Raw genomic sequence first — 10,000 nt, 5'->3', positions numbered from 1 at the left:
CAAAAAAGCATATAGCCACAATGCTTTATGAATTTCATACGCAAATATCCAAAAGTTTTCATAGTTAATTTAAAGCCTAATTTCATATTTAATACACCAAACTATCCTTAAACAAATCAGGCTAACCGGCAGGCAAGTTTTTTTTTCAATAGAAACGGATGAACTGATAATCACTCAAAATTGCTTGGAATTGGATCATAAGAAACAAGTTTCTTTAAAATTTTGAGTTTACCCTTGGAGATGATTGATCTATGATGTTTAACTGAGTGATTCTATGTACCAGGGTACTTTTTTGAGCCGTGTCTTGAGAGGTCTTGTTAAAAGGTTGACTCGCCTTTACCACGCTACGGCAATATTGCTCAACTTTTCTTAATGGCTAACTGTGGGTGAGGGTGCTACTACAGAATGCTTGAACACTTTTATTTTAACTATTAAGCTGACTGAACTCTTAATAAAAATCTTTAACAAAGATAGCCATCAACACGAGCACAGTACGCGCACACTTTGCTCAGTCTATAATCAGCTCATTAAATGTTGAAAAAGAAAAGTGCGTTTCATGCTAAAATGGCCGCCCTCATTAACAGAAATGACCATCACCATCAGCAGAATGATATCAAACGAGTGAAAATTTCGAATATAAGACATCTTTAAATATTAGCTTGTAATTTAAGTCCTTATTAAAATTTTTATTTAATTTTAAATAAGATATACAGAGTATTTAATTTAATAGAAGGATTTAATTATTGTTTTAATTTAAAACAGGTAAGCACTTGGGAAAGATAACTGATTTTAAGTTATCAAACATGTCTAGAAGAAATATATATATATATATATATATATTTATATATTTACAATATATATATATATATTTATATATATATATATTATATATATATATATACATATATACATTATATATATATATATATATATATATATATATATATATATACATAAATATTTTTATATATATATATATATATATATATATATATATATATATATATATATATATATATATACATGTACATATACATATATACATATACTTATACATACATATATGTATATATATATATATATATATATATATATATATATATATATATATACATATATACATATTTATATACATATATATATATATGTATATAAATATGTATATATGTATATATATATATATATATATATATATATATATATATATACATATTTAAACAAACGGCTAAGATCATCTGAAGTTGCTGCACTTCTTGCTGAGAGTTGTGTGCGTCAATCAAACTGATTTCTAAGAAGTGCAAAAAGGTTTTTTGCTAGTTGGGATGTGTCCTAGACGCTTGTAATAAAAAAAGGAAAAATATAAACAAAAAAACAACGTGGTCTAAATAGGAGCGGTGGCAGCCCGGTCGTCATACTAGATTTTTACTCTTCATCAACCAGAGAGTCCAAAGGAGTGAGTCATGGTTCAATTGAGTCCTTTCCAGCGCGAGCAAATATCACTATGTGCAAAGAGTCGGTTCATGCGAGCAGCGAAGATTCTGAAATTAGACAGTTTGTCGGCGGCAAGTCTTTGAAATAGCTGGAAAAATTGGATACTTCAGAGGAAAAATGCTCTGCGCATCTAAAATGGTTTAGTAGTAACGCCTATGAATCCGATGAAAAACAATTTTCTCTAAGGTACAGTCATTCTCCGATTTAACTACCACTTTCCTTCCAAATTGTGTTCTGAGCATATCCTGCAAGGTAGCATTTACGCAATCTTCGATATATCTAAACGAGCTTTGTCGTACAAGTATATATTGGCCAAGTTATCAATTTATCAGCTCCGTAGTGCCATATCTCTTTGCTGCGTCCTGCTAACTGTACTTGAATCGTTGCTTTCCGAGTCTTCCCTCAGGAATTTTATGCTGAAACCGTTGACCTATCCTATTCAAAACAGCTGCTTTACGCCCGGGTTGACCCTTCTTGGCAACTATATCCAAGAGCCATGTATGGCCCCATACAGGCCATTAAAAATTTTCTTATATGATCTTGCTTTGGTTGCCAAGATCTCCATATATGATTCTTATATGGCATCCAAGAATCTAATATGGTCATTTGTGCGTTATTTCAACTCCCATACAAAGCTTATGCAGCAGTTCCAGCTTTAAACGCTTTACACGACCTATGGCATATTGGTACCATATATAATTTTTACATGGTTCTCATATGGTCCATATATGGTTCTTATTTGGTCCATATATGGTTCTTATATGGTAGATAGATGGTTCTTAAATGTTTCTTACATGGTTCACATACGGTTCCGACATCTTTCTCAAAGGGTTGTTACATGATCCATACATGGTCATTACAACAAACCTTCGCGGATAGTTACATGGTTCTTAAGTGATCCATATACTGTTCTTACATGTTTCTTACATGGTTCATATATGGATCCGACATGTTTCTTGCATGGTCCATACATGGTTATTACATGGTCCACACAAAAGCTTATTACAACAAACCTTCGTGGTTAGTTACATGGTTGTTACATGATCCAAACATGATTCTTACATGATCCTTACATGGCTCTTACGAGATTCATACATAGTTCTTGCAAGACCCATAATGGTTCCATAACGGTTCCTGTATGGCTGTATGGTTCTCTACAAATCCACGTATAGTATGTGACTATTGCATTGTTGCTCTGTGTTTCTACATTCATATGTTTGCCAAGAAAAGTAAAAACAAACTGGATTTGATTTTTCGAAGTTGTAATGTCATCTTAAAATGACCACTGTAGTTTTTACCTAATTTTCTGTTTTTTGAACATATAAATGGCTTTTTTGTGATATCCAAGAAATTAAAAAGTATATACCCTTTCAAAGCTTTTTCATAAATTTTTATGCATTACTTCAAATTTCCCGCGTTTTTAAACATCTCACTGCAATGTGTCACCAGTTTGATATTTGTCTTAGATACGGTTGCCGAGAAACGAAACAAGACTTCGCCAAGATTTAAGCCGAAGAGAAGTAGAAAATATACAGAAACTCATCTCACCATAGAATAAGAAGCAAAACTAAAAAAGTAAAGAACATGCAAAGTAAATTAAATTTTCAACAAAATAATCATTTGACCAAAAAAGAAAATTGCACAAAGATAATCAAGGTACACACAACAAAGACGACATATTAATATCTTTTCAAATTCTTTGGGGGTAATTTTCTAGATCCTAATTAAATTTAAAGCAATTTAGAAGGGTTTACAAGTACGATGTATTATTAAAATCAAAACGTAAAAACTTGTCTTTGATTGCATCCTGAAACACTGTTTCTATTTTTGAAGTTCTTTTGAAAATGAGAACAGAGTAAGCGGGTGCTGCTGTTGCTTGATTGCTTTTTTCACTTCAATAATTCTCAGTTCAAAAACTGATAATTTCTCAACGTAATTTGAGGAGAAGAAAAAATTTATCTGGCCATAACGAAGCCTTTTATTGCTTCTATAAGAAATATAACTGTTTCGCGAAGACTGATGGGAGAACCGAGTTCAAAAAAGCTAAGCTTTGAGTTGCTGTAGAAAACCTCTCCTTCAGCTCTGATATCATCTGGTATTCCAGAATTCGAACACCGTTTGAAGCTGTTCTTTTTTCCGCGAAGTTTGCTGGCGAATTCTGCAAGTTTGTTCTCCCCTAATTCTCTTCGGTACGAATCTTTGTTTCGAATTTAGAGCTGCAAATGATTGACCGTTCCTGTGACTTTTGACTGCTAGAGGTAGTTAACCAATTCAAACATCATTGCGATGCTGTCCATAAAAGTCCAAAAGATCTTACTTGCCACGCTAAGTGTGAGAGTGCTGCACATTTGGTGAAAAAGTTTTTGGGAATATTGGTTTTTCAGTTATAGGAGAAAACTTCGAATCGTTTTTTCAGCTTTATTTGCGTAAAACGAAGAAATCACAAGATGACAAATGGCGTAACTCAAAAGAATAAAGCGATCGTAATGATCTTCATTGACAGTCGAATGGAAAAGAATTGGTCCGATATAAAAAACCATAGCTTCATTTCTTTCGCTTTGAAGAAATCCAGTTCACGCAGTGGTTAGCCGAAAACAGTTACAATTTTTAAACATCAAATAAGAGTCAAATGAAATTCACTAAAATTTAAGCAAAAAAATTACCGCGATATTTTTGACGGCACTTTCAATCAATTGAAGATCGCTTCTCGCTCTCTTTTTAGCAATCACTTGCAATAAAAATTTGGCAACCCCAAGATAAACTTGATGCATGATGTCAAGTGGAGGCACTAGAGGTAAGTTAGGAATTAGAGCTAAAATCTTTATGTATCTCGTAAAGATCTTCATTGACAGTCGAATGGAAAAGAATTGGGCCGATATAAAAAAAATCATAGCTTCAATTCGTTCGCTTTGAAGAAATCTAGTTCACGCAGTGCTCTGACAGATCTTTTGAATTCGCAAGTTAGCTGAAAACAATTACAAATATTTAACACCAAATAAAAGTCAAATAAAAATCACCGAAAGATAAGCAAAAAAATTACGGCGATAATTTTGACGGCAATTTCAATCAATTGAAGATCGCTTCTCGCTGTCTTTTTAGCAAACACTTGCAATAAATTGTTGGCAACCCCAAGATAAACTTGATGCATGACGTCAATTGGAGCCGCTAGAGGTAAGATAGGAATTAGAGCAAAATCTCTGATCTGCCTTTGACACATCGATAAACTCTCAGATGGTTATGCTCAATTTTTCTCGGATGTATGTTGTGTAATCCAGGAGTCCGCATTTTAAAATTGTCAATAGGATAGTAACGGGCCGTTTCGCTTAATTGAGTTTGCACTAGGCACATTGTGCAGCCATAACGTTCAAGGTGATGGTCCATGTTTGCCAAAATTTTACTGGCAGACTCGTTCCGCAAATCCTGGATAAATCAATAAATGAACCAAATCACTTTGAACTTTAATTTACAGTTTTGTTTGTTTTAGTTTAAAACTTTACCTCGAAGATATCGTCCCAAGCTGGTTTATTGTTACCTAACCAAAGCGCAGCCAAAACAATTTTTTCGAATGATGACAGCAAAAATTGGGGGTAAATTTGCAATTGCCAACCAAACCGGCCAGATAGATTTTGAGGATGCTTTCATTATCTTAACGCCATCTGGATTAAGAATTATGAAGATTTGTAGTGTTTTCGCGTTCATGTCGAAGAAAGCAGGAAGATTTAAATCTGATTCTTTTCTCGTTCGTTGTCATAGCGAAAAACTTCTGTAAGGTCTTTCTCAACTGCAGATTAGAGCTCCGTCATGAAATCAAGAGACCAACGAAAACCAGAGCCACAAGTTTTCAAACGTTCCATTTTTTTGCGCTGTAGGCTGGTATTTCCTTTTCATGCTTTTGAAGTTTGGTATGGTTGACTCTGCGGCAACTAAGCGCAATAAATTAATCCCGTCCTTTGTTTCCGAGTCGGACGTTCCATGGCTGGAAATAATTGCTGATACACAACTCACTAAGTCAGATTCTGGGTTACAATTTGCCTGACTGCAATCATCTTCTGATTCAGAAGAGCTTAACCCAATTTCAGGCCTTGAAAAAACAATCAGAACTCTTTCACTGACTTCTTCAATTTACTAATCCGGGTCAATAGATTCCTGAAGTGTCGATTGTTGGACTCAGTAACATTTTCAACTTCATTTAAAACTTGAGATTGAACAATGTCCATCAACTCATTTTGTTCGTTCTCCCATTTTTTATCAGTAGAAGAATCGCTCGAGTGGTCAGAGCTACTTTTCTGATATGAGCATGTTTCTTCTACTTGTGTGCGTTTCCTAGAAACAACAAGTCTTCGACGATTTTTCCTAAATATAGACAGTCGATTAGCCTCAACTGGATCAAAGACAAGTAGCTACAGTTTATCGTCAATTTCAGTTGCCTTAGTTGCTTCTGCTGCTTGCTGACTATGCAAAGGATTTTTTTAAGGATTTGTAATAGATTTTATTTTTTGCAAAATAGTCGTCGCCGTAATAAACAAGAAGTTCATCTGCGGGATGGATGTCTTTGAGTATTTCTACTTTAACACATTTCTGTGCACCTATTTCACAGATTACAAATTGACAGTTGGGATCAAATGAATGATTAACAAAACGAGCAGAACTGCACATTAAGTGGATTTTGTTGCAGACTTTTGTAGGCTTGAATACGGATATGGACAGGATTTCATTTTCGTCTGTTGCGTCCACTTGTTCTAAAATTGCCCACAAATTTTCCAGAATTTTTCTTTTTGAAAATTTTAAAGGGTCAGTGCCGTTGAGAAACAGTCCATAGCCTCCAAAATGATCCAATTTGAACTCAAACGCCGAATTGGTGGCCTAATTGCAGCAATCAACCAAACGATTCATGTAATTTACGATAAACGCCTATGAACTCTTGAAAATATTTTTGTATTTTTGTTTAAGTTAGACAAAAAACCAAGATGATTGTTCTTAATAGTTAAAATTTATCAAACATCAAAAAAGTAAACAACAGTATCAGAATACGCTAATGTAGGACAACTTTGGGGCAACAATTAAAAGAAGATCTTTTTTAAAAATTATTCTATTCATGGAGTTCTTGGCAATCATATCAAAGACCATTGTTACAAAATGCTAAAAGTGACAATCTTATAGGTAGGAGGCCGCATATTATGGCTTCGGATGTTTATTGCAGCATTTATAGCACATTCCATCACACTCCTCGAAATACAAAAAACTATAATAACCTCAAATTAAAAAAATCCTAATTAAGAACATTAGCTTAATTTTGTGTAATTGAATGAGCTCCCCGTTACTAATTATGCCTTGTGAACAAAATTCCTACAAAAACACTTTAGTATGGCCTTCTATTTGTAAAAAAGAGTGGTCGTTGTTTTTAACTACTGATTTTGGCTCTAGAAACAATACATTTGTGCTAAATTTTAAGGTCATTTCGTTTGTTTTCTTCTTTTATTTTTTTTGAGAACTCCACATGGTGCTGAAGTAAACATATGCCTTCTGCTTACAAAAATGTCTTACCTAATGTCATATTTAAAGCTTTTTAGACACTCTTGAATAAATCTGAAATGTCATGGATTTCGTGGCAACCATGTGCAAGACCATAAATATTTATGGTCTTGGATATGGTTGCCAAGAAATAAAAAATTGAACTAACCTAATTTGCTTTTTTGGAACGCTTAATGTAGTCAGAAGATGTTAGCAGAAAAACTCCAAAACTTGAGAAGCTAAGGAATGCCAAAAGCGATGGTTAATAAAAATTGTTTGTCTAAAAGCTCTTTTAAATCAATTAGAATAAGCCGTGGCCAGAGGCATCGAAAACCGCAAGCAAGGTACAGGGTTTTTTATCAGTTTCCTTAGTCGCTTCATAGTACCTTTCACTGTGTAGAAGACATATAATCAGAGTCAGTCTGAAGTTCAGCAGGAAACCTATTGGCAACTTCTTTTTTCTTGATAGCAATATAGCCCGTTGCCAAGAAAGTTGAGAAATCTTCTACAGTATTGTTTGTTACCGTTTTGACACTATAACTGCAGCATTCGTGAAAAACTGTTGGAGGTCGGAGAGATTTCAATCCGTGGTCCGTTTTTAACCTATTGTCCGTTGCTAGCTTCAACAACGTACACATTAAAAAATAAAACCCCAAAGACGTTAAAATATTGTTTGCTGTTTTTGTCAGTACAACTTAGAGAAATTCCAACCTCCATTAACGATAGACGAAGTTTGAAAAACTGTCAGACATACTCAAGAAGTTAAATGATCCGCGCAAAATTTCATTAAAAATAGCGGAAAAAAACTTTGGACTTGCTCTTAAAAAGAGTTTCTTCGAGAATCTTAAGTAAATTTGTAAGTAAACAGTTATCGGGAAAAGCCTGTTTCCTAATATCAAAAACTGGAGCTGGAATTAAGCATGTAATTGATCAAATTAGAATTGTAACTTTCGTCTCTGTAACACAGTCTTCGATAGTGGTGGAAGTTATATCCGGACTGAACGTAACTGAAAGTCGCATTTTCGTCAATTCTGCTGCAGAATTATCTTTCAATTACCGCAGTTTTTCAATTACCATAGCAAAAAAAAATGAAAAAGCGCTAGATAGCTGAGCTTTAAACAGCCTACAAGAAATGCAAACTTCCGACAGGAAAAAAGCTTGTCTGATTACCTTGAGCTGCACCTATTCTTGCCCTATGTTGGCAATTTTACTATATGAGTTCTTCCCTAGTGATGAGCGGATTCACATCTTGCAAGAATCTTGCGAGATTATTCAAATCTTGCAAGATTGTTGCAAGAATCTTGCAAGATATCAATCAGGGCCAAAAAATGGGGTAAAAATGTTTTAGGAAACATTTTTGAAGCAAATTATTGTATATTGAACAAGTAACGAAACCTAATTCATTGAAAAAAATAGCCAGGATTAAAATTCTTGCAAGAAACTTGCAAGAATCATGTAAGTTTTTGAATTCCGGAAAATTTATTTGTTTTTGGTGCTTGGTGATTTTGGTGTTTTTGGTAGTTAAAACTAACTAAAAACCAAATATCATGACTGACATCAGAATTCTTGATCAGCAAAACTGAAACTAAATTATTTTTTGTAAACCCTTTTTGAATGTGAAATCTTGCAAGAATCTTGCCAGTTTCTTGCAAGATTTTGAATTCAATTACAACTTTCAAACAAATAACTTGAATTTCTACGAATAACTTCCGAAGAAACTCGAGGCAATCAAATCCGTCTTTTTAAAATTTTAAAGTACTCCTATAATTTATTTCAGTAACGCCACCACTGCCGGTCCCAAGCCCAGAATGAAAAAGGAGGAGGTAAAAACCACAAAATCATACTGGAAAATCTCAAAAATTCAGGTTTTAACTTGACTTCAGAAGATTTTCCGACAGTTGATTGACTATTTCAGCTCAACCAGCAAAAAAGCAGCCAGGTAACCAGGACAAAAAGGTAAATGTAAATTCAAAATCTTGCAAGAATCTTGCAAGATGGATACAAATCTTGCAAGAATCTTGCAAGAAAAACGGAAGAACTATGCATTCCCTTGCAAGATTTCCTGCAAGATTCTTGCAAGATTTGTATCCATCTTGCAAGATTCTTGCAAGATTTGCATCCATCTTGCAATATTCTGCAAGATTTTGAATTTACATTTTACCTTTTTGTCCTGGTTACCTGGCTGCTTTTTTGTTGTTGGTAGAGCTGAAATAGTTAATCAACTGTCGAAAAATCTTCTGAAGTCAAGTTAAAACCTGAATTTTTTGAGATTTTCCAGTATGATTTTCTGGTTTTTCCCTCCTCTTTTTTCATTCCGGGCTTGGGACCGGCAGTGGCGAAATTACTGAAACAATTTATAGGAGTACTTTAAAAATTTAAAAAGACGGAATGGATTGCCTCAAGTTTCTTCGGAAGTTATTTGAAGAAATTCAATTTATTTGAAACTTCTAAAGGAAATTCTGAAACAGATCAAAAGTTTTGACAATAAATGCCGGACTTGCTTGCAATCGAACTGGTTTCTCGATATCTCGCAGCAGATTAACTTACATAGAGCTTGTTTGTGAAATTTTTTGCTCAGCCACAATGAAAAGGGCAAGAAATGGTAGGCTATGAGCTTAAAGCCTCATGTTGCGTGATTATCAATGCTCACTTGAATTTTTGGAAATCTGCTGAATAACTCCGCTCACTAGCGAGAGGCAAACAAACCCGAAAACTTTACTGCCCAACTAGTGGAGAGTTAGACAGGTTGTATTATTAGGAATGTCTTCTTTCGAACCAATGAGAGAATGCAAGTACTCTTAAACTTTAATCTCACTCCATGTGAGAAGGAGATCAAGCAATTTCACCTCCAATTCAATTACAAAAAGAAGAAGAGTAATCCAAAGTACTGGAAGTCTGGGCGTCTGATCGAGGTTTAACATTTTACATTTTAAAACAACAACAATTGCACCAAGTTACCATTCTCTGAGATCGATCGACTTTTATTTAGAGGCTTATT

The sequence above is a fragment of the Convolutriloba macropyga genome, chromosome 7 (genome assembly GCF_964194025.1).
Source record: "Convolutriloba macropyga chromosome 7, txConMacr16.3, whole genome shotgun sequence".
Classification (NCBI taxonomy): domain Eukaryota; kingdom Metazoa; phylum Xenacoelomorpha; order Acoela; family Convolutidae; genus Convolutriloba; species Convolutriloba macropyga.
The sequence above is the reverse complement of the archived record's forward strand: the minus strand, read 5'-3'. Positions refer to the sequence as shown.